This window comes from Erithacus rubecula (assembly GCF_903797595.1).
Source record: "Erithacus rubecula genome assembly, chromosome: 3".
NCBI classification, from domain to species: domain Eukaryota; kingdom Metazoa; phylum Chordata; class Aves; order Passeriformes; family Muscicapidae; genus Erithacus; species Erithacus rubecula.
Genome location: NC_136689.1, coordinates 127,726,047 through 127,749,804, shown reverse-complemented (window position 1 = coordinate 127,749,804; position 23,758 = coordinate 127,726,047). Strand labels below are relative to the sequence as shown.

At 39.6% G+C, this 23,758-nt stretch overlaps 1 protein-coding gene across 3 annotated transcripts in view; it reads left to right on the top strand.

Moving 5' to 3' along the window:
* The first annotated feature begins 1,496 nt into the window (after positions 1–1,496).
* Positions 1,497–23,758, top strand: part of RNF19A (ring finger protein 19A, RBR E3 ubiquitin protein ligase) — a 55,098-nt gene continuing 32,836 nt past the window's right edge. For 2 of the 3 annotated variants that reach the window (XM_079301390.1, XM_079301389.1), the window contains exons 1-2: positions 1,497–1,663; positions 4,467–4,624. The gene's annotated coding sequence lies outside the window, so the exon portion shown is untranslated. Of the gene's footprint in view, positions 1,664–2,350; positions 2,465–4,466; positions 4,625–23,758 lie in introns of all 3 variants that reach the window. The other variant, XM_079301388.1, reaches the window with a different exon arrangement.

The following is a 23,758-nucleotide window of genomic DNA, read 5'->3' as shown; positions in this document are numbered from 1 at the left end:
CAAACCCCACAGATAACAAAGTGTCCAAGATTTTACTCTGCAAGTTGTTAGATGTAATAAACTTCTGCATATCTTATCCAGCTGAACACAATGGCACCACTTACACGCCCTAAGTGACATGTACGTGTTTGCAGTACTGGAGCCTGAACAGCTCACCTAGCCACTGGCTTTTACAAACAAAGAGGGAACTGCTGTGGTTTGTACACAACATGCCAAAATTCCAGTATAATCTCATTGGTGTTACCCTTACTTTCCACTTCCCCTCCCTGTTTGTTGTAATTGTCTATTCTGTCATTTCAGATTAAGTATCTCACCATGGAATGACTTGTATTTACTTTTAATTTGATGTACTGGAAGTAGTCCTATTGACATAAATGGAACTATGCACATAAATAAAGGTAAGTATACGTGCAAGCCTTTAACTGATGGTACATTGCAAATCCCTCAGGAAAAGCACGGTACACTTTATCCATTTTACTACCTTTGCACATGCTAAATGCAGGCTGAGTGATTAATAACTTTTTCCAGAGTAACTTTTCAGGTTTCATACCAGTTTAATGGAAGATCCACTAGTCATAAACAAAGGATTAGCTCCAGTTCCACAGAATTCTGAGATTATATGAGACAGTACGAATGATTAACTAGGGAAAAAAAAAATGCAGATGATTTAAACCCAATGTAGGCAGAGAATTCTGAAACATGCCAGAGGAGATTCGGAACTGGGCCAGAAGTGGAGGTCAGGAGCAGCAAGCAGACTGTGGGAGAGGGGCAGCTACGATAGGGCTGCAGAGGGAGGGAATCCCCTAGAAGATGGCATGAAGGTCGGTGGTAAAAGGAGACGAGGAGCCGAATTCAGGGATGGGTGTGCGATACAGGCCGGCAGCAGGCACAGGAGGGGCTGCTGGACACCCAAGAGCCCGGGGCTGACCGCAGCTAAACGCAGAACACGGCCACGCCACGAAGGAAAAGCTGGGGCTTGTGGGCAAACGCTGAGGCGACTTCTGTTTCAAATGGCAAAGGGGGGGCGAAAAGAAGGTAGATCCGTATCTCACAGCACAGAAACAGGGTTTTGTCATTTTGGCAAGTGAATCAGCGCTCAGCAGCACGACCCTATTGAAACGCCCCGATAATTCATTCTTCGCCTCGCACTTTTCCATTTCCACGGGTGTGAAGCCCACGGAATCGTACAGGAATATAACGTTGTACCGTGCGCTGCTGCTGCAGCCGGCAGCGCCGCGGCGTCCCCCGCCTCGGGGGCAGAGACACCGCCCCCGCCCCGCCGGCCCCGGGGGCGCAGCGAGCGGGGACAGCGGCAGCACCCCCGGCCCCAGCGCGGGGTCCGCAGCGCTGCCGCCGCCCGGGCCGCCCTGCCGGGGGCGGGCGAGGGGCGGCACCGCCGTGCGCGTTGAGCTCAGCGCGTCGCGGAAACCGACGGCCCGGGCGCCGCCTCCCTGCCGGGCAGCCCCGGCCCCGGCCCCGGCCCCGGCCCCGCGTCGCCCCGCCCCGGCCCGGCCGGGCGGTGCCGCCCCCTCCGCTTCTCACTCACTCACACATACACACACACACATAGACACACACACACACACACACGCACGGAGGCTCTTCCAGCGCGGCGCCGGGCTGGGCGAGCGGAGCAGCGCCGCTTCCTCCCGCCGACTCACAGGTACCGGGGCTGGGTCCCTGGCGGGGCGGGGGCGCCCAGGGGCCCGGCGGTGGCGGCTCCCCCGGCTCGGGCCTCCGCCGGCGGCCGCCGCCCTGAGCGTGGCGGCGGGTGAGGGAGGAGCGGAACCTCCGAGCCGGAGCCGCCTCTGGGCGGGAGCCCCAGCCCGGGGGGGAGAGGGCCCGGGAGCGTCCTGGGGCCGGGGGGAAGTCGGCGGCGTCCCCCGCTGTTCCTCGCATTGCCGGAGGGTGAAGTCATCGTGCCCATTGTCTCCCCCCCGGGCGGAGCGAGGGGGGCACGGGCGGCCCCCAGGGCTCGGGGAGCCCCGGGTGGGTCCCGCTCGGCCCCGGCGCGGTGTGCGGGGAGGAGCTGCCGCCTCCGCCAGCCTGGGTGGGCCGCGGGGCCCCTCGGCCGGCGCCGCGCTCCCGGCAGCGGATCGGGCCGGGGGCCTGGAGCTCCGGCCCTTGAACTTGCGGGGCTCCGGGACACCTGGCTCGGGGAGAGGAGCAAGAGCAGCTCCTGGGCCTCCAGCGCACCCCGCAGGCACCGTTCGCACCCTCCCCCGAGGTTCCAGCTGACCTGTGGGGCTGTTGCCCACCCCGGATCCGGGGGGCGGAGGAGTTTGCAGGGATACTGCATCTCGGCTGTGAGGGAATAGCCCACGTCCTGCCCGGTGTTTTCCTTGCACAGGTCCTTCTGCAAAGCTGGGAGTTTTCCACCTGGCAGTTTGGTATACACACGCTGCAGCTACGTTCGAAAGATAGGAAAGAATTGGTAACAAACTGTGTGAAAGCCAGCGTGCATGTAAGTGAGCTGAAGAGGTGATGGCTGGCAAAGGGAAGGCGTCCTTCTGCCCTTCTCCTTCTGCTCCAGTGCTGCCCCTTGACAGAAGGAAATGGGGCTTTGCCAGGGGGTTGGTAGGGGAATGGAGTTATGGGGATATGCCAGAGGGACGGTAGTAGAATGCTGTTAGTGCTGAGCAGAGAAATCAAAATTTGAAGCCTTCATGCCCTTGTGGTTGCTTATTGGATATGTGCCTGTGTTTCTCCATGAGGAGCACGACAAATCTTATTTCTGTTAAAATACTGTAGTTGGCATTGGTACTGATTAGTGCTTTATCTCAACTGTCATCAGGGACAGCATTTTTTTATTAAGCGCAGTTTGGGGAAACACGTCTTGCAGGGTTTAATTCTGGAGACAAAACTAAACATAAATTTATTTTAAAATTTAATTTCCCCCCTCAGTGTTTTTTTAATAATTAATCTTTTTGTCAGTCAAAGAACCGTATTTCAGATTCCGTTTAAATGTTTCTTATTAAAGTCATTGGAAAAGAAATTTTCTGGTTTAATATCCAGGTCAGACCGAAGTGACATTCTGAGTTGCCCACCTGGCAGAATTCACTTGAATGCTTAGAAATGATAGCTGTGTAGCATTACTTAGCAGTTTACAAAATCTGGTACTTATTTAACTGTAAACATTTAAATGCTTGTACTTCAAGCTTTCAGAAAGCTGAGAAAGCACTTTTTTATTTTTATTTTTAATTGCATCTGAACTCTGTTTGTCCAGAAAATGAAAGTTTCACTTTTGCACAATGATAATAATGCTGATCTTAAAAATGAGTTCAGTAGAAGGGTTACATGTGTGCACCTCTTCTGTGTGCATATTTCAGTTTCAACTGTGTTTTATCCAATTCAGCATTTATTAAATGCTGAATTCAAGATGTTATGTTTATGTTGTCAGCTATTTTTGAGTTTGTGGACATAAGATCATAGTTTTTAAAAGGAGTTGAAATGTTTAAGTGTGGTTTTCTTCACCTTAAATCTGTAAGACAAATGACACATTTCTTGTGCAGAGCAATCATCAGATTTTGATTAACTGTATACTAGCTGAGGCTCAGGAGGAAAGAAGATGCTTGACAGATGTATTTGTTTACCTTTGTAGTGTGTACAAATTCTGATCTCTCCATTAGAGTCATTAAAACTCCCTTAGCTCTGGGATTCCCAGTTAGCATTAATAAATGCATTAGGAAAACTTATTTTATGTAAATATTACCAACCTGTGAAAGAACACAAGCCCTTGAATATTTTGGGCAGTTTGGTAGAGACTTTTGTGGTGGAAAATATATGGTATATGCTTTTTTCTCCCATATTCTTAATTAACAGCATTTAGCTTCTATTCCCCATGAGAAAAACTTCAGGTTGGATTTATTCAGTGAGTAGCTGATTCTTCCTATGTGCAGTATGTTGGGTTTTCCCCTGTTTGCTGGGCCTCTTTGGTCTGTGCTTAGTCTTATAAAAGTACTCCTTACAAAGACCCAACACACACACTGCCCGTGTTCCTTCCAGGATGGCAATATAGGATGCCTAAATCTTTTAATAGAACTTCTGAATCCTGGTTTGGAAGCACTAAGAAAGGTCTTTGAGCTCTGAAGTACACCTGCAGTGCTCTGGACCACTGTCCCCTGATGGACTTCAGCCAAGCTTGTGGTCTCCATTATGGGGTCAGTTTGCTCTGGCCCATGGGCAGACATCCATATTAGCTTTGTAATTTGTTTTCTGAATTGTAAACGTCATGTACTGGCCTAGCAAAATAAATTTTAATACCTGAATTAAGTGAGTTGAATGGATACATGTCTTGAGTTCTACGCTCTAGTGTGATTTCTGGTTTGTAGATGAGATGCGAGTCAGTCTGATTCTTTCTGAGGCTCAGCAAAAACTCTTTGAATTAATAATTAAAAGTATTAATTTTTACACTGGCTTATCCATAAAGAAGTTGATTTCAGGTTTTTGTTTTCTGTTTATCTTAGCCTGTTTCCATTGTGCCTTCTGTGTTAACTGATGGAAGATGTGTAGCTGAATGAGTCGGTGTACCTAATACAGCTTCAAGATTCTGGGAATGGTGTTGGATCTTACTGCTAAAACCATATCAATTAATTGCACCTGGAGGGAGGCTTCTACCAAGAAGGTAAAAGGTTACATTCTTAGAGAACTGGTTATTTTTATTAGTGTTGCAATGTACCATTTTTCCCCAGTAGGAAGAATATGGAATAGGCTGTATCAGTTGTTTGGGGTTTTTTTAATCCTTCTATTTTTCACAAGAGGAAAGATTTTTTTTTTTTATTTTTTTTTTATTTCTGAGTCTCTGAAGTGGAAGTTTTGTTAATGTTTTATTCTAATTTTAGTTAGTTTCAAGTCGTTTGTATTTTAGTTTATCAATTAAATAATCTTTAGGGAAAAACGTACACCTTTGTGTGCTGTATATAGATTATACTTCAGATACTGTTGTGCTCTACTTTAACCCAGAAAGAAACATACAAGTATAAATCAAAGTAGAATAACACTATTCTCCCTTAAGTATTAACTTGTGGGATTACTTCAGCAGATTTCTTCAAGCACTTTTTAAAATTTATTTTATTTCTTGGTGCATTGTAATAATAAAGAGGTATTTAGTCTATTACAGATTTCTTCCAAACTTCTGTAAACTAATGTTCACCTGTTTGTAAGTTTATTTTTTAGTTGATGGAAAGAGACTTTGTGGAAGAGATTTCACTCATCTAAGTCACAAGGTGGCTTAGTCTTTTCTTCAGTGATCTTGATTGCTTCATGTACTTTTGTGGCAGTTCTCAAGCACTTAATAACTGTGTTCTATCTTGGTTTTGGTTGCTGGTCCTTCTCTGGCATGGGTTACTTGCTTTTTCTGTTTTTCTTCTTCTTAATGCAAGTACTGACTCAAGGATCCAAACCAAAGCAATGGGTGTCTAGAAAGAGCCATAAATGTTGTGTGGGACTAGAATATTACAGGGCTCTCCAAAAAGTTTTCTTCCTGTTGTGAGCATGTCTTGGGCCAGCTTTGGAATGGTCTTTGAGTTCTTCAAAGCAGAACTAGTAGAAGGAAGAAAAGTCCCACAGGTGAGCTGTGAGATACCATTTGTGATACCACCCTTGGGTCCTCCATCATTAAGGCAAGTGAGAAGGGCTTTGAGTGTCTGTTTTGCTTTACCTTCATTGATGTTGTAGCTTACTTCTCAGAAGAATTAACCATACCTTGAGGCTTATCCATGGAACAAGAAAAAGGAGGAGTACTTTCATTTTAGGTTATTTTTCTTTGTAATGGAAAGATTACTGTAGGCTTTTCCACTCTTAAAGTGGATTGAAGTCAGTCACCTGCTGGGCAACTGGTAGCCTCCTGTTGGATATGTAGCCAAACACTGTAATTTACAAGATGAAAACAGTTGTTGCTTTTTTTTTTTTCCTTTTTTTTTTTTGAAGGGCGAGTTTCCAAAGATTCACTTTGCATCTGTACTACACCAGTCTGGAAAGCTGATAGAAGAGTTATTTTAACCTAAATCAACTTAGCAAAATGACTTACTGAAATGAGCTTAAAGTTTCATATATACAGGTGCTTCCTCAGGCATTAAAACTTCCTCTCTTTAGAGGCCAGCATATCCCCTAATGATGTCTTCAGCAAGACATTTAAAGGGCATCTTGCAGAAATAAATGTTTGTACCAATTGAGATTGGTATAGTCACTTGTTTTTGCTTCCTAAATAGAGCACAACTCTGTTAATGCAAGTATCCTGTTATTGTTCAGCACAAACTGTCATTGTGGGGCTATGTCAGTTCTGTTCTGCTTCCATTTATAGTGGAGACAAATTACTGTTAAACAAACATTTTTCCATAGGTCCTTTAGTTGCTCCCATAAGGCAGATTAGAGCTTACTCTAAATTGGAGCCCCTGGCTGTCCCCTTCTGTTGTTCCATTAGTGGATGAAGAACTGCTTCAGCAAAAGGACTAACTCTGGGGAAATTGCATGCAGTAAGAATCATGTTGTTTTGTTCTCATTGTGTTTCACCGATGCTGCATATCCTTAATAAATAAAATCACTTTTAAGTTTCTTTGTTAGTGATCAGATTTTTCACATAAATCCAAGCTCTGTGAGCCACATCAAGTTCTATTTTTATCCTAAAATACTTAATATGTCAGATTATTCCAGCTGTAGTGTTTAGTGCATTGTGTGCGACTACTGGTGAGGCAAATTTACCTTGCACGAATTTTCAAGAAATGTTATTTAGGGAGTGCAAAGTGGTCTTGCATCTCAGGGGATCTTCTGAGCAGTGGAGGTTCAGGTGGGACTAAAGGTTTAAGTTGAGGCATGGGACTTTGGCAGTGCTGCCTGGCTAGTGTTCTAAATATGATGGTGCCACAGCACTAGTGCTGCTGTGCCTTGTTTTTATTTTTAAGTATTTAAACAAAATAACCTTGTTAACTGCTTTTAGACAAATAAGAGTCTTTCTTAGCACTGTAACAGTTGCATTCTGGATGAAAAGAGGTGTTGCCATGCCTAAATATGTCATTTATCTGTTTCCTTTGCTAAAAGTACATGGTGCTCAGAACTTACTGTATATTTCTGTGAAACTGGACAATGGGGGGATGTTTTGGCAGATCTTCTGCAGTATCATCATTCAGAACTCAATCGCAGGAGGAAACATTTATACTTTCTCTTAGGAAATAGAAGGCTTTTATTTTGTGTAAATTAGATAGTTGAGGAGTGCTTTAGGCTTTTTATGACCTGAAAATTGAGGCCATATGCCAGGCCCATATTCAGTGTTGCAGCTCTTCCTTGTATCAAGATCTAATAGGACTTTCCCAGTAAATGTTTTAGTAAGTATTAATTAACATCTGTACAGGAACTGTACAGTGATTGTTGCAACATACTGTTTGACTTTTCTCCTTCATATCAAAATGCATTATGTAGGGAACTTCCAGGTGTCCCTCAGACTTCTGATAGTGGAAGAACATTTGGATGGGAATAAATGGTGATTGTAGAAACGTGCCAAACATCTTTCTGATAAGAAACATTTTATTCTGGTCAGCCATTGGGAAGTATCTCACTCTGAGTCTGCCTTTCGTGTTTCCGTAACAGGCAATCTAATACATTGATCAATGCAAAGAAATGTGTCTGGAAGGTGGAGAGTGTGTTCAAGGTTACTTTATTTTTAGATTGTGTACTGGAAAAATAACTTTAATCAAAGTGTTCTCCACTGTGTGTCCTGATGGAGGTGCTCTGATTTTGTGTTCTACTATACCATTAAGTCAAACATAAACTGAATAGAGCCTTTTGCCTTACCTTTTTTTTTTTTTCCTGAGTTGAAGATCCTGCTTCAGTTTACTGAGACAAGCAGCTACTTTTCACTTCCATTTTACCTGTGAAGCTGTGTCTCATACTTACTTTTTGTTTGACGTTGCTTTCTTCAAAAGAAGAAGTTAAGCTTTCCCTTACATGATACTGCTAAAAACATCTTGGGAGCCCTTTTACACAGGGTCAGAGATGGAGGTATCAAACTTCTAGTTCCTTTTTAAGCAAAGGGAATAGTGGCTATAGGCTGTGAAGGCAGGCTGTTGCTTTACTGAAGTGTAAGATTTTACAGTCAGTGTAAGTTTTATTTGTGGGTTGACACAGAGGAGAAACCTAAAAAGCTGTTGTGCACGCTGCTCTTCATTTCACACTGCCATGGTTTTGACCCATTTGGATTTTGTTTGAGAGGTTTTAGTACCTAATGATCAGAAGTATTTTCTTCCTAAAGTTCCTATGTGACTAGGTTTTTTTTGTTTTTTAAATCTGCTCTCTTCTTCACCTTCCAGTTCCCATTTGCTATTGCATTTTCTTCCCTTTATGTGCCAGTATGCTTTGTTTGGACTTTGTCTGTGGTGGTTGTGCAAAGCTGCAGAAAAGTAGACTTCGCCTTCTGTGACCTGATACCAGGCAGAAATTTAGCCAGGGCAAGAATAGAAGAGAGCCTGTAAACTCAGCACAGGAGTCCTGAGTCTTTCCATTATTAACAATTAAAGATGATTCCAAGATAAATTAGGTAATGGATTAACTAACTCATGAAAAGAGAACAAGGATAAGCAAAGAGAAATATCCTGCTTTGCAAGAATTTAGATTATTAGAATTGCATGCTGCCTGCATGTCTGGGAAAGGAAGAACAAACTTCCCTGTTTTCAGTGTTTAATTTAGTTAGTAGATAAGGTATATGATGTGCCAGATTAATTCAACAGCAAAAGATAAGTTTAAGCTTTGTAGGAGGTGTTTTTACTGGGGAATGGGTTAAGAAATAGAAGCATCCTGTTTAGTCCTGTCCAGCAGTGCTATGGCTTTTTCTTTAAAACAGTAAACAGTGAAAACAGCTTCTTCCTACCTCCTACACCCTCTTCCAATCAGCATAATATCTTGGCTGGATCTAGAACAAGAGCTGTTGATTGGATAGAATACAGAGTCAGTGACATGGTTTTGTTTTCATTGTTCCTTTTTTCTGTTTTGTTTCTGAGGTGTGAAATATTGCTGGTTTTTTTTATTGGGGCTATACAGTCATATCCTTTTTCTTATCTCTAAGGTCATACAATATTACCTTTCTGTTTTAAGGGTAACAAATAATTTGTAAGTCACAGTTGCAACCTCAGTTATCTTTCATAAACTGTGGGGATCTGTACTGTATGCTTTCTAAAACCACTTTATGGAAAACTGCATATGCACAATTAATGTAAAGCCACAATATGCTGCATTTGTGAGATGAATTATCTTAAACTATCTGTAAGTTTTATTTTGTTTATCTCTGGTGGATAAAAATAAAAATAACAAAAAATTGGTAATAAAGAACATTTGATATGGTTGGTATTTCTCATGAAATGGTGAAAATGCACCTCTAAGTATTCAGATGAATAGTTTTATTGTGCTAAAAATCATTCAGTGAGAATAAATTAGAATCCTGAAGGGAAGGAGCTTCCAGTGGGCAGAAATGCAACACTTCATGGGAAACCTTGGGCAGATTGATGCTTTTATCTGTAAGAACATAATGTGGGTGATATTTTTACCACATAATGTGGGTAAAATACAGTCCTTTTGAAGTTAGAACTATTCACTCTTAAAGTTCATCCCTGAAATAGAGTGCTTTGTATGGTGTTACTATAGATTAGTACCTGGATATGGGTGATTTTGGAGTATTAGGTGATGAAGTCTTGTTTTGGTGGTCTGATTTTTCCTTCAGGGAGCTTATTAGATTTAACTTCATTATCACATGTGTCATAAAAACAGTTGACTGGAGTGTGGCTTTGAGTATGTGTTATTGAAGTCAGTACCTAATTGCAGTAACTTAATGTGCATTCTGCAAAACAGTGCATTTTGTAGGCTCATAAAGAATGGCTCAGGTTTTCATGGTATATAGAATGCAAGAACTCTGTCTATTGTAAAGACAGGGAAAATAGCTCTAGGATGCTGGTAGTTTAACTGTTTCTGAGAAACCATGATAATGAGTGCACCAGGAATGCTAGAAAGGTATGGCTTCTGCAGCAATTACATGACTGGTTTGCCCAGACTTTAAAATGCAAAGGATTACACATGTAAATGAAAAATGAAACTGATTCTGCCACTGCATGCAATTAATTGTAATTTTAAGGTTTCAGGTAAAATTCTCAAATGTTAGTAAAGGCCAGAATTAAAGTTGAAGAAGCAACCATAACTGGATTATCATTTGTGCCTACCTTTGTTAAGTTCCTGGTCTTAATTATACAGAACACAGTTAATCTCTCTACTGGGTTGTCCATCTACTTTGGGCAGAAATAAACCTAGTCTTTAGGGCAGTTATTTCCATTGAATAAGAGATATAATGCAAATAGAGCAAAAAAAAAAAGATTTTTATCTTGTCTGAAACAGGCATCTGAATCTAGGCTGTGTTTGGTGGGGATGGAGATTCATTGACACTATTGATACTGCAGCTGTATTTGAACATATTTACTGTGTAATATGCCCAAGAACTTAGTTTCATTTTGGTTATCTCGGGTCAGGCACCTGAGGTGGTAAATAAATTAATCATTAATCACGTTCTAATATTGTATCTGTTAACGGGGATAATAACCATGCTACTTCAGTGGAATGAGTATGGTTTTGACTATTTCAGCAGTATTAATCTAACATATTGGTACTCTGCAATGACTTATGAAGAAATCAATTTCTGCTTTCAGTGTAGCATTATGCAGTAGTTATTTATTTTTGTTTATATGGGGGGCACAGGGAGTAAGAATGAAATCCTGACCAGTGACCTGATGTGTACCAGGCAAAGATATTATTAGGGGAAAGGGATAAAAACAATGAAATGAAAATATCATAACATACTTTAGCAACCATTTCCAAATGCAACTTTATCAAGTGAAGAGAATTATTTTTAATATAGTTTGTGCTGTTTTCTATCCATTAAAAATAATAATTGCAGTCATATCAGGAAGTTTGGAAGTTACTCACTAGGCATACTGCTGCTGTTTGAGCTACTAGTATCTAATAATACTGTGTCATGCTTTATAGGGATTGACCTGAGAGAGTATGATCCATGTGTTTGTGTGGAGTGTTTTATGTCTGTCTTTGGATTGTAGAGGATGGGCAGTAGAGGAAGGCTTGCTTTGACATTACAAGCTGGCTTTTTTTTTTTTAATTTTGATCACTGGCAATGTAACTTTTACTTTCTGCATCATTAACTGTGTTTTATGCAAATCCTGTTCATATTTACCCAGTTAAGATTTTTGTTAGGATGATACCTTAGCTCATCTAAAATCATATCCTTTTCAATACCTAATCTGATGTCTTTACTTTTTCTCCCCTGAGACTTGGAGATACTTTCCCCCTCAGTTTCCTGTTCAGCTACTCTGTAGAGTTTTTCTTGCCTTTGTTGGCTTGCTTTACTCTAGTGTTGGTAATCAGCCAGTCCGTTCTGTCTCTCACATATAATGTTTTACTTGTGCTAAAATTCAAAGATTACTTCCACAAACAACAAACCTCTTGGTTTCCTCACTTTGCAATCCCCACTTTTTTCTTATATTTATCTCTTCAGCATGCTCTGATGGAGTTGTTCAAGCATCCAGTTTCAGTGCATGTTTCACTTACCTATCAGGCAGCCACCACTTTGACTATTGCTAGAATTGAAATCCCACCCCCTCCACATTTAGTTGAAGATTCTTCTGCATTGCTGCCACTTACTAGTTGGATGTTGGAAAGGATAAGTCAGCTTCCTACACTTATTTTGTGGTACTTTGATCAAGGCATGCTGTTACCTGGAAGTGAAAGGAAGATTCTATTCAGTTCCAGGCTGGATCAAGTTCAGTAGAAATATTAGCAGATAAAATATATGCTCTTTGCTGAAGACTGGGTATCTTTTTCTCACATTCCCAAAAACTTGCAAGCATGGATATATTCACATTACTGGAAAGGTAAAATGTGCATTTAAGTTACACAGGCCAGAGTTCAAATTCCAGCTTCAAAGTGTGCTGGTGCTAAACATTTCCAGTGAAAATACTGCAAGTTTTTTATTTATTCTCTCTTTTAGGATCATTTTCTCCATTAGATTGTTGTGGTTTTTTGAGCTGTAGTGGTTTTTTGTTATTGTCTTAAGTACTTTGGATGAAATAAGAGTTCTGAAGAAGACTCTAGTATATAACTTTCAGCCCAGTTTACTTGAGAAGATTCTTAGCAGGTTGGAAAATAGGATATTAGAGTGGGAAGTGTCAGGCAGTCATAATAATAACTAGCCTTTATTTTAACAAGAAAATACTGTCTTTTGAAGTAAATGACTTGCTAAACTGTAAAAATGAGGCGAGTCACCGTGCATTTAACTTACTACTTTATTTTCTGTTTTCAATAGCATGGTTATATTTTTCCAATTGGACTTAATCTGACTGTGTGCTTACATTCTCCTCCCCCATAACATCTGCTGTTTAACCATGAGGTGCTATATCCATCCTTGCTTTAAAAGCCTGCTGCTGCTTTTTGTAGGACTGCTGTACTCTTTTGTATGCTGCTGGTATCCTGCATCTATAGAGTGAGTTCTGGTAAATTATTGCCTTTGGGGACTTAGTCCCACAGAATAGTGTACAAGCTAGTTTGGAAACTTGGCTGCTCGCAGAAGGACATTGTTTGCTAAATAGCTGCATGATTTAAAATGTTATACTCCTTACCACCTTCTATTTATTAATGCTTTTCTCTTGGAATTTGCTAACCTATAGCCATTCATATAATGCAGTGAGTGTCTCTGCTCCTCTTCAGATCCAAAGATTTAGCTTAAACCTCCATTACAGGCAGTTTAAACCAAATGCCTGACCTCACTCTGAAGATTGAAAGGTGGTCCTGTTCTGAATTTGTGCTTCAGGGTGGGTTAACCTGCAACAAGAGATAGCACGGGCCACTGCTTGTACAAATTTAACCCTCTGAAGTGGAGGCTGCTTCAGCAGGTTTCTGAAAATATGCAGTGAAGCTTACTGAGCACAGAGTTCCTCTATATTAGAGCCTCTTGCTCTGTACCTTGGAAAAGTTGTACTCTTTAGGATTTAAATATTGTAATATTTTAAAATGCATCCATATCTATCTACACTCATGCCGTGTCTCTGTCCACACTGAGCATTGTTGCATTTTGGAAGCATTTGTGTGTTGTTGGAAGCAATTATATTAAAATACAAAAAATCTGCAAGTTGCCTAATTGCACATTAATATAATTTTGTAAATGCATTTTTCCTGCTGAAATACATTTCTTAAAGCTATATTTAGCTTAATTGCTCTTAAACTAGTCCAGATGTTACTGTAACTTCAGTGATAACTGATTTATAAAACAAGAAGTATGTTTCAACTAAAACCGAGGGCACATTGAAAACAAGTGATGTAGTATCTCATGGAATGATGCAATCTAGCTTAAAGGGAGGGTTTGTGTTGTTTGTTTATTTTAACTGTCATGTCCCTAGGTATCTTACTACATTATTTTGGTGATGCTGAAGATTTTCTTCATGTATTTACAGCTTGAAGTGACTTTGTTTTTTTATCACTGTGATCATTTTATTTTGTGCTTAGGGCCACAGAGCATGCATGGCTTGCTAGTACTGTGAAATAATACCCTGTGGTTGCTTTATTAAAGTAGCAAGATAAATATTAAATTATATGTTCTAGCAGGTAACATAAGGAAATGCTTGAAAGATCTCCTGGGCTGACATAAAGTTTGTTTTTCAGAAGTTTAAATAGCTTTTCAATGAAATTTTGCACCTGCTTCCTCTAATGTATTTGTGTAACGGTTTTCTTTGGAACTGCAGGAGGAAATAAATGGTTTCAAGTAAACAGTGAAGCTCCTGACTTCAAAGTACTTCTTTCAAAAGTGAAACAACTTTCCCTTCTTAAATAAATAAAAACCAAACATACCTTCCATCTTATATTTTTTTAATTCATATGTATAAATCTGAAGGGATTTTCATCTTGAGTCTTATATAGCAAAAGAGCTATTACTGTTGAACAATTCAGATTATATTAGACACATGGTTTAGTGGTGTTAGGTTACCCAAAATCATTGAGTCCAAGTGTTATCTTTTCCAACATAACTGATTGTGTGAATTTATGTTGGAAAAGGTTTCCTGGACTTACTCTAATTTTGCATGTTTTTATTATATATAGTGGTGTAAAAAGAAAAGTTTTCCATGGAGATGAGCTCCCTGGTTGAAAGAGGCAATACAGATAAAGTTTTTTGTAATGTATTTTCTTCTTCAGTGACTCCTTACCTAGAGTATCCCAAAAACAGACTAGATAGCATTTATCTCATGCTTTGCTTAACTAGGAGATTACTTAAGGAATATAATTAAAATATAATAGTTTTTACTGGCAAAGGCTGCTTAATTAAGATGTCTGCAGATACTTGATTTTCAAATAATCTGATACATGCACACAAATACACAAAATTTTTTTTTAGTTTTTCTTACTACAGCTACAGTATTGAATGCTCCTGAAATTGTCATGTTTAGATTTCACTGCCAGTTCATTTCTCCTGCAGATCTGACCTGTGAGGACTGCTTCCCCACATTCTCTTGGGATGTCATGTGTTTAATATTCTTGCTGTGTCTGTATAAGTGTATGGTTAGCATTTTAAAAGACATGATGCTTTTTGTTTGCTTTGGTCTGTTACCAAAACTTTTTATTAAAGTTTGCTCCTTTTACATTATGCTCTGTAGTGAAGTACTCTGAGCAATCTTTTGAAAATAACCTAATTTCCAAGATTTTTACTAGATCAGCTGTATTTCACAGCAGCTTTTTGGTAGCTTTGGAGAAACATTTATCAAGTCCATGATTGGTGAAATATTTTATTCTTGTTGACAAGCCAGACCAGGTGTGAACTACATACAAATACACATACTATGGTTTATAAACCTAATGTTCTCCCTGGCTCAGTAATTAGGCTGATTTCCTATTATCTTTATTATTTATTCATTAGTATTATAATACTAAATATTTGTATCAAAATTGTGAAATTATTTGGCATAAGAAATGTCTGTCACAGCTAGATGAGATTGTACTTTGATTCATTAGAATAAAGTTACTTTATTCTTCTTTAAGGAAGCTATTCTTCTTTAAGGAAGCTTGTTTGGTGGTTAGAATAAGTTAGTACACTTACATTGTAATATAGTATACTGCTGTCCATCACTTATTTGGTATTTTTAGAAACATTAAAAATAAAAACCAACACATTTGTTGGAAAACTTCTCTATTAATGCACATTTATATGGCCATAAAATTTTAACTTCAAGGTTATCTATGTGGTTTAACACTTTCAACTAGCTTGTTCCTCAGCAAAAATTGTATGCTAATACTCTTTTTGAAAGGCAGACTTTGAGTTACTAGAACATCTGAAATCCAAGGCATCAGTTTAAAAATTCTTCTTCTTGCCAATTGTGATTCCAGACTATTCTATACCTAATTATTATATTTCTGAGGCATTTAAAATAGTGAGGAAAAATAAGATTTGGACTAAAAATAATTCTTTTGAGTAACTGGATTGGTGTTACAATATTAGATTTCTTAAAAATTCAATTAATTTGATAAAATATGCGGACTGTAGTAGATGTTATATATAATGAGAAAGGAATGTAGAAATAGGAGGGAGTTATTTCACCCTGTTCTGTAGAGGAAAAACAAAGTTTAGTGATATGCAGAGGATCAGAATGCTCCTGTTATATTCCCTTGATTTCAATAGCTGATGCAGTGATTGTCAGGAGTTGAGTTTCCACTTTTAAAATTAAACCAATGGGACCAAAGTTCCTTCCTCAGCTCAGACTGGGTAAGGACATAAATTATATGTTGGTTTGCAGAGACAAGTTTGTTTCTGACCCCTCTGGGTGGCTGGTGAAAACTTGGCAGCCTGGGATTAAATCAGTGTCAGCTGAAAGACATCCAGCGTGCTCCAGGACAATTGTATCCCACCTTTAATAATGCTTCACAAATGAAAAAAGAATGTACTGTCAATTCACCATAAAATTTATTGTTAAGACAAAAACTGTGCCTGCTCAGGATTCAGTTTTGTTAATTTCCTTCCCCCATAGGTTAGTTTTGATTGGTGGGGGTGAGAACATTTTGGTGCGAAGTTGAAATTGAAGTGATTAGTGTGGTCTGTAGTTGGGGTTGTAGCCTTGTTCTGTTCTTTTGTATATGCAATTATACAGCTGTCTTAAAATGTCACATGACATCATGAATCAAAATAATCTGGCTATTGACTGCCATTTGAATTTTTTTTTTTTTTTGTGGAAAGGCTTTCTGTTGAATAGCTTGCTTCTCTTTTATTGTTTTTTTTTAAACATGGTTATTTTTCACTCCTCCTTCAATAACAGATGGGACAGATCAGGAGAAATGGTGCTTAAAGATGACAGAATTTTGCACTTGCGTGGGAAAGTGATTTCAGAGCTTGTTGGTATAATTTAATGTTGCTTCTCACAGTTCATTGAAGGATGTCCTAGTGAAATGTAAATGCATTATCAACAACATATCTGTAAAATGGAGGCCTGGAGTTGTTGGAAATAAAGCCTCTTGTGTGGCAAAGCTGGAAAGAAAAACGAAGGCTTCACTTTAATTTGGCACTCGTGTTTCTTTGGCAGCCCTCCCATCTTTCCTGTCTTGGCTGGTGTTCTGTCAGTCAGTGAACTTGTATATGGATCATGATGCATCAGAAAGGCACCTGTGATATGACATAACATAAAGGAAGACCCAAATCTTTTCATTTTCTGAACAATCCATAGTTACTCTATCTGTTAAAACTATGATTTTTAGGTCAATTTGTCTGTTGGTGTTCCTGTCACTGTTAAAAAATAACAAATCTTATGTAAGATCAAAAAATTTCTGCTCAAGATTTATTATTTCAGGCTGATTCATTTCCTGTTTTTCTGCTAATCACTGACAGAAGGAGAAACAAGTATTCTCAAACTGTTTGTTTGTAAATCTAGAAAATATGTAATTCACTGTATTACTGTGTGTGGCTGTAAATGATGCAGAGATTTATGCATTGCTTTCCTCTGTCAGATTCTGGTCATGCCCTTGCTTCCCTGGCTAACACTGTTCCAAGGCTTCACATCTTTCTAGGTGGAAATTTAGTTCTGATATGAGAAAGATGAGGATAAGTTAGAACTTCTGTCCTCAGATTATAGTGTGAGAACCAGAATATATTCAGTTGAATTAGTGGCAAATTAAATACTGATTTTTGAGGGAGCAGTTTTTGAGCTGTGTTTCATTAGGCTGTAGGGCTCATTGCCTTTGATTTTCTTGAGCATTCACAGTGCTGAGAGAGAGATTTGGTATTGATATGGACAGCAGTATAGATGGTACTGGAACATACTGGCTGGGAGATTAATGTACTTTTTGAATCTGAAACCACTCTGACAAGTTAAAAGTTCATGTTTAGGGCCCAGGACCAATAGAAAATTTGTTGCACCTGTCATTTGCACAATGGAGTCTTACATAGGCTGCAGGCAGGATCCTGAACTCATAAAATGGAGAGTGACCTATTACATTCTGGTGAACTTGGAGGGTAGTCAGGAACATTGCTTTATTTAAATAACAGCATGTGTTTTCTCATGGCTACTGTTACCTTGAAATGTATTAAAACTGTAACATTTTAATACATTCCTGTATGCTTTATATTTGAGTAAACTATAGATTGGCCTTTAAGGGTGTATTAAAAGAATATATCTTGCACAAGAGCTACATCCCCTTTTTCAATCAAGTGCCTGAGCACTTCCAACAGGGTTTTTTTGGCAGGATGTTGTAGTTTCTGCTGTAATATGCAAATTTATGAATTAGTAGACAGTTGGAAGTTTGCAGTTTCTTTTACATAAAACATAATCAAATTAAATAATTGCTTAAATAGTTTTATAAAAATAAAAGTGGAGATTACAGTATATTATTGAAATCCTTTTAGAACTTACATTTCTGAATTAGTTTGAGTGATAATAGAGCTGGCTTGGCCTTTTACATATTTATTTCTTGGTTAGGGAGAATTGCTTCTTTTGGGAGAAACAAACCAAGGCCTTCAAGCTTTTCAAATCATTTTATCATGACCTTTTGTTCTAAAGATACCAACACTTTTCTGTTACAATTTACAGAGTCAGTACATTAAATTCTTTGAAATTGTTTTTGTCTGGTTTTTTTATCAAGTGTTTGTCTTTCCTTCTAGACATGTCTTTCCTTCAAGAATGAGAAAGGTGTACTGTGGAGTGGTATCAAATACCTCTAGGCTGCCATTTCAGACAGTATATTTTGCCAAAGAGAAGATAATGTAAGGGAGTCTTCCTCCAGTGATATCAGCTCTGTGGAGGATATTGTACTGTAGAATGAGCAGGAGATTAAAGGGAGAAACAGTTGTTTGTAGTGACATGGTCTGTGGATATTTGGGATGGACTGTGGAGTCATACATGAAGGAGTAAAAAGCATTCTTCATTTCTGTTCCAAATGGTAGTGGGATTTTTAAATGTTTTTGAGGACAGCCCATGGTGATAAGTGGACTGGCCTGCTACATATATTCCATATATTATATGTTACAAGCATATGAGATCAAGTTGTGCAGTCATTGTGGCTTAATGCCTGGCAGCTCAGACAGAGGAGGCTGATCATTGCTGCCATCCCAATCTGGCTGTGAGGTTAAGACACCTTCTCCTCTATCCACTGTCAGCTGTTCTTTGCATTGTCACATTATCTGGCTGCTTCAAACACCTGTCTGTGAAATGAGTGATGAGTCCCTTCTCTTCATGACTTGTTTTTACAATTTATACTAGGTATGAAAAAATTACACTTCATATAAGTGTATGATACAATGGAAGTGGTCTTGTAGGTATTTATTTAGGCTAGGGCTGCTACATCAATTAAGCATTAAAGAATTCCTCTTTTTAGGAGCTTGTTAGGAGCTACAAGTATTGTATATACAACTGTGTATACAATACTTAAAACTGACAGTATTTTATATAAGTAAGATTAATACTTCACACTGTGAAACCAGGCATTCAGGTTCTTGGTTCTGTTTCATTCAAAAGGTAGTTGGTCTGAAGCAAAAAAAAAAAAAAAAACCACAGCAAATATTGTTTCTAAGAATGCAGAGGAAAGGTTTCTTAATGTTTAAAAATACAGTACAGTGCAACTGCTCTGAAAATGTTATAATGTCTGTGTTTTGGATCAGAGGTCAGGGTTTTTTTCATTTTCTTTTGCTTTTATTTTCTTAGAGAAGCCTTGCTCCATCTTTATTCTACCTCTGTGAAAACTTGCAAGGAATGGCAAATTTTTAGAAAGTGGTTTTGAGCATTTTCTTTAAAGACTGATTACCGTGGCACCAAAATTCTGAACATTTCACATACAGCTACACTTTTTCAGCCACTGTAACAAGTGGTGAGGTCCTTAAATTTTGTGTCATGGCTGCTGGCCATCAAGTCAATGATAAGAGACCCAAGTGAGAAGGGGGAATGCTTCCTTCTGCTCTTGAATCTGTGTTAGGATGAGAAGCTTGAGACAAAGTGGGAGCTGTCTACCTTCAGTTCAAAGGTGGTATAGAAAAACGTATTGGTAGAGGCAACAGAAGAGGTAGAAGGAAAAGGGATAAGTGAGGAAGAAGAGGTTGCATGAAGGAACTGAGGGTGATGTAGACTGAAACAGCTAGTTTTAAACCAAATTTCCCTTTTTTTGACAGCTTTCCCTGTTTCACATTTTTGCTCTCAAACTAGAGCACCTGCAAAAGAAAATTATAAAAATAAAGAAGAGACTGTTCACAGGTCCTTAACCCCTTCTAATTATTGACCAACATCTGGAGAGGAGGGATGGAAAGGTTTAAACAAAGCTTTGCCATGCTCTCAGCTACTACCTATGTGCTGTTGCAGGAGTGTAAGTTTATTTCAAAAGATTCCTTCTTTGTGATGTATTCCACAACCCCTAGTTTGAAACATGCTTGTAGCAGACTGTACTGTCCTTGAGAGAAGGCATTCTTCTAGGTTTGTTGTCCTCTTTAGAAACCCATTGGCCAGTGTTAATCAAATCTGTCACGGGGATAGAAGTTTCAAAGAGAAACTAATTCTAGTTAATTCTAGCTAAGTCTTGTCACTTGGTGTCTGCAAATTATTAAATTGCTGAAAACTTGTGTAAAAGAACATTCTCATGTTCTGACAACTGAAAAAGTAGTATTGGCTTTTAAATCACTGGACAACAGCCACATTATTTGGAGTGTGCTGGGATATAATCTTAAGATAGGGAATGCTAGAACAAGGAGTCTGTGGTACCTCATTTGTTCAGTGTTTGTAGTGTTGAGCAAGACCCTTACAGAATAGCTATTCTGAATATAGGAATATATTAAGAATAGCATCTTCAGACTTTAAGGTGCTGATCAACAGGTCAATGCTGTCAGAGCTCAGCCTAAATTTTGAACCTATACAGCCCTACATTGATGCAAAACAGCCTTAGAACTTTAGCAGCACACAGTATCATAATCTCTGTTCAGGTGACAGCATTAACTTTGGTGTCTGTTTCGATTTTGCAAACTTGGAAAATAATCTTCTATTACAGAATTTCTATGAAGATTTCACAGCACTTCTTTGAAGATTGATTTGCTAATGATTTTGAAGCCTTTAGTCTTAAAAATATCTTAAGGATTTGTGGGGTATTTGTGAATTCAGTGTTGTATAATGTTGTTACAAAGCAAAAAATGTACAACACGTAGAAATGGAGCCTGATTTAGTATGGAAATGAGAAAAAGCTGTTGCTGGAATGAGGCCACTCCAGACAAATCAATATATCTGTATGATTCTACAGGAAGTTCAGAAGCTGGACACAGCCCTTAGGATCTCCCCAAGGCATGAAAATGACTGCTAGAGCACTAAGTGGCATCCAGCAGAGGTCTTGCAGCTTCTCTCACTGCAGCTCACCTACCTGATGCTATACTCACCACTGCTTGGGTGGAAAGCAACTGGCCCCACTTAATCTGGATCTGCCTGTCCTGATTGATGGATCTTTGTTATGGATAGGGGAAGAGATGTCCTGCTGTCCCTGAAAACAGTGACAAGGATCAGATATCATAGCCAGCCATCATAAATGCTGAAACTGGACCAAAATTTGCATTGTGTTCCAGTGCACCAGCTATGCTGTCAATTGGCTGGATGGGGAGTGCTGAATTTAGTTTTTATGGACAGCTTGCTTTCTGGAATCCTTAATTTTTGAGCAGTCAAATGTGCAATAGTAAATGTCCTCATAGTCCTTAGTGTAGCTTTGTGCCTCTGTTATCTGAAGAGTATTTGATAATATTGTATGTCACAAGCAGATAATTTATTTATTGGGGAAAGGACTTTCTGAGGGGAGAAGGAGGGTAAGATTTTTTTGTCTTCTATAATCACATTAGCAGTGGTGTGATGACAATTGCTTTCACTTGGTTTTGCCAGGTATGACATGGCTGTGTAGAACTTCTATGTACTAGAATTAAATACACTATAGCAAACAGTTCTATGTGAAAAAGTTGTTTTACACAGTGGTTTTATTGTCATTGTTGCTAGAAAAAGACTTGGTAGCTCAGGTTTTTTGGTGGCTCTTGATACTGTAGAAAACATGAAAGGATTAGAAAAAGTGTTTTTACTAAGGTAGAAAGTCAAAGTAGAAACCAGAGTTGTCAGAAATGCTGATCCAAACTTTTAAATTAATTTCCTTCTTTGTTGTCAGGCCAAACTTAAGGAAGGAGTAGATGTCACACAATTACTCTACACCAGTGAGAACCTAAAAGGAGAGGGCAGTTTCTAGATACTTGTGGGGCTTTTTCTTACTGTCCTGAGAACAATTTGTGTCACATTCTCCCCCTCTATTCCTTCTCTCAGAAATTTGTATGCCATATTGGTGAGGTCAGATTAGTGAACCACTAGAACTCTTTTTACATTTTATATGCCTTATTTCTCAGGTAAAGACACTGAAAAAGATAATCCTACAATGGAAACAGATGTGCAACCAGCATTTTTGTAGGGAACTTTTGTTCCTCAGTAACAGTCATTGTGCTTGTTTTATTCTCTGTTCTGGCACTGGTACAGTGTATGATTCATTTTTGTCTCATGCTAGCTTTAGCAAGGAAACCACACACACATTGCAATGTAACAAGACCAGAGAAGTACATTTCAGACTAAATATTAAACAATCATCAAGAATATTTATTCATTCTGTTGAAGTTTCACCCTGCATTATAAAGCAGACTTACAGAAAAAAAACCCAAACTCTTGCACAGATGTGTTTCATGTTTGCTGTGGGCACTTCTGTGCTGCCTGAAGAATGGAGCTGGTGGTAACACTCCATTCTGAAATGCTAAATACTTTCAGAGTTTGTTTATTCTGGCTGTTTGTTCCTTCCCACCCACTCTGAGAAAGCATACCACACTTTTAAAATTTAAAAAAAGATCTGGGTTCAGACTAGAGCTTAGGAGTTACACCTGTCTAGTAGTCCTTACAGTTGAGGGAAGAAAGCTGCGATATGCAGATTTTCTAAAGAGCAGCTGGCATCGTATCCAGGTATTTTGTACTGAACTGGTCTTGCTGTGAGATAGCAAATACAAATACAGGTTTGTCTAGATCACAGTGCACTGAGTTGGAATGGGATAATAAGCTACAGTTAACTCAGCAGTGTTTAATAATGTCACCAGGTTATCTAGAGACAGATGTGGCCCTTTATGAATATGAAATTTGAAGCACTTTGTGTTTGGTTTTCATTTAAATGTCAGCATCATCTCTGGTTTGTCTGGTGTCTCTGTCAGATGCTCAGTTTTCTCCCCAAGATGATTTTCATTAACAAGCACACTCATGTCAGGAGCTGTGAAAGCTAGGTGTCATTGTCTTTGAGTGTTCAATGCAGGTTTATAAAATCCATGTTATCTGTTTCAGAATGCTGTCGTTGGTGAGGGTTCTTCTGTTTCACCTGGTACTTGCTGGATGTCAGGCAGAAGCTCTGAAGTGGGGAGCCTTTTATTATAAATGTATGGGGTAGCTGGGAGTAAGGCATGAAGATGGTTGCAGGGTCATTCTGCTTACAGACTGGAGTGTGAGGATCCGTGACATGAGCCATCACACTTGTGAATAAGCCTTCCTGTTTTTGTGTAACTTGCTGAGAGTGAATGCTGTGTTTCTGAGTAAAAATTCAGAATGTTACTGGTGTTGGATTGGTGCAGACGTGAGCCCTGGTCACTGAAAAAAAAAAAAAAAAAAAAAAAAGAGCGAATAGGGGAGACCTGAGTTATTTTTAGACGTCTTATTGTTCATGCCCCAGGCGGCCAGTGTGAGGTATTCTGCCATCACCACGGACCAGTGTCTGCAGGCAATTTCAGCAGTCCACAGAGTGTACAGACTGTTAGCTTTGGCTCTGGTTTCTGCTTCTAGAATAATTGGAATGTTTCTTATTCGAGGCATCTGGTTTGTTTTCGGAAAGTGGAAGAGGTGGCAGATGCTGTGCCGTCTGCCCTCGGTGTGGCCCGAAGGGACAGTGTGTGTCCAGGTGTGCCCGGCGTGCCCTCGGTCCGTGTGCCCGCCGGGCCGGGAGCGCTCCCCGGGGCCGGGCTGCCCTGCCCTGCCCTGCCCTGCCCTGCCCTGCCCTGCCCTGCCCTGCCCTGCCCTGCCCTGCCGGCTCTGCGGCCGCCGCTGACCTCTCCGGCCCTTCCTGCCGCTGCTTTGTTCCCTTCCTGCCGCTGCTTGACACAGGGAATTTACCTGAAACCTGCAAAGCGAGCCAGTCACATGGACAGACTGTGCCAGATACCGCTGTGATGTCGGGC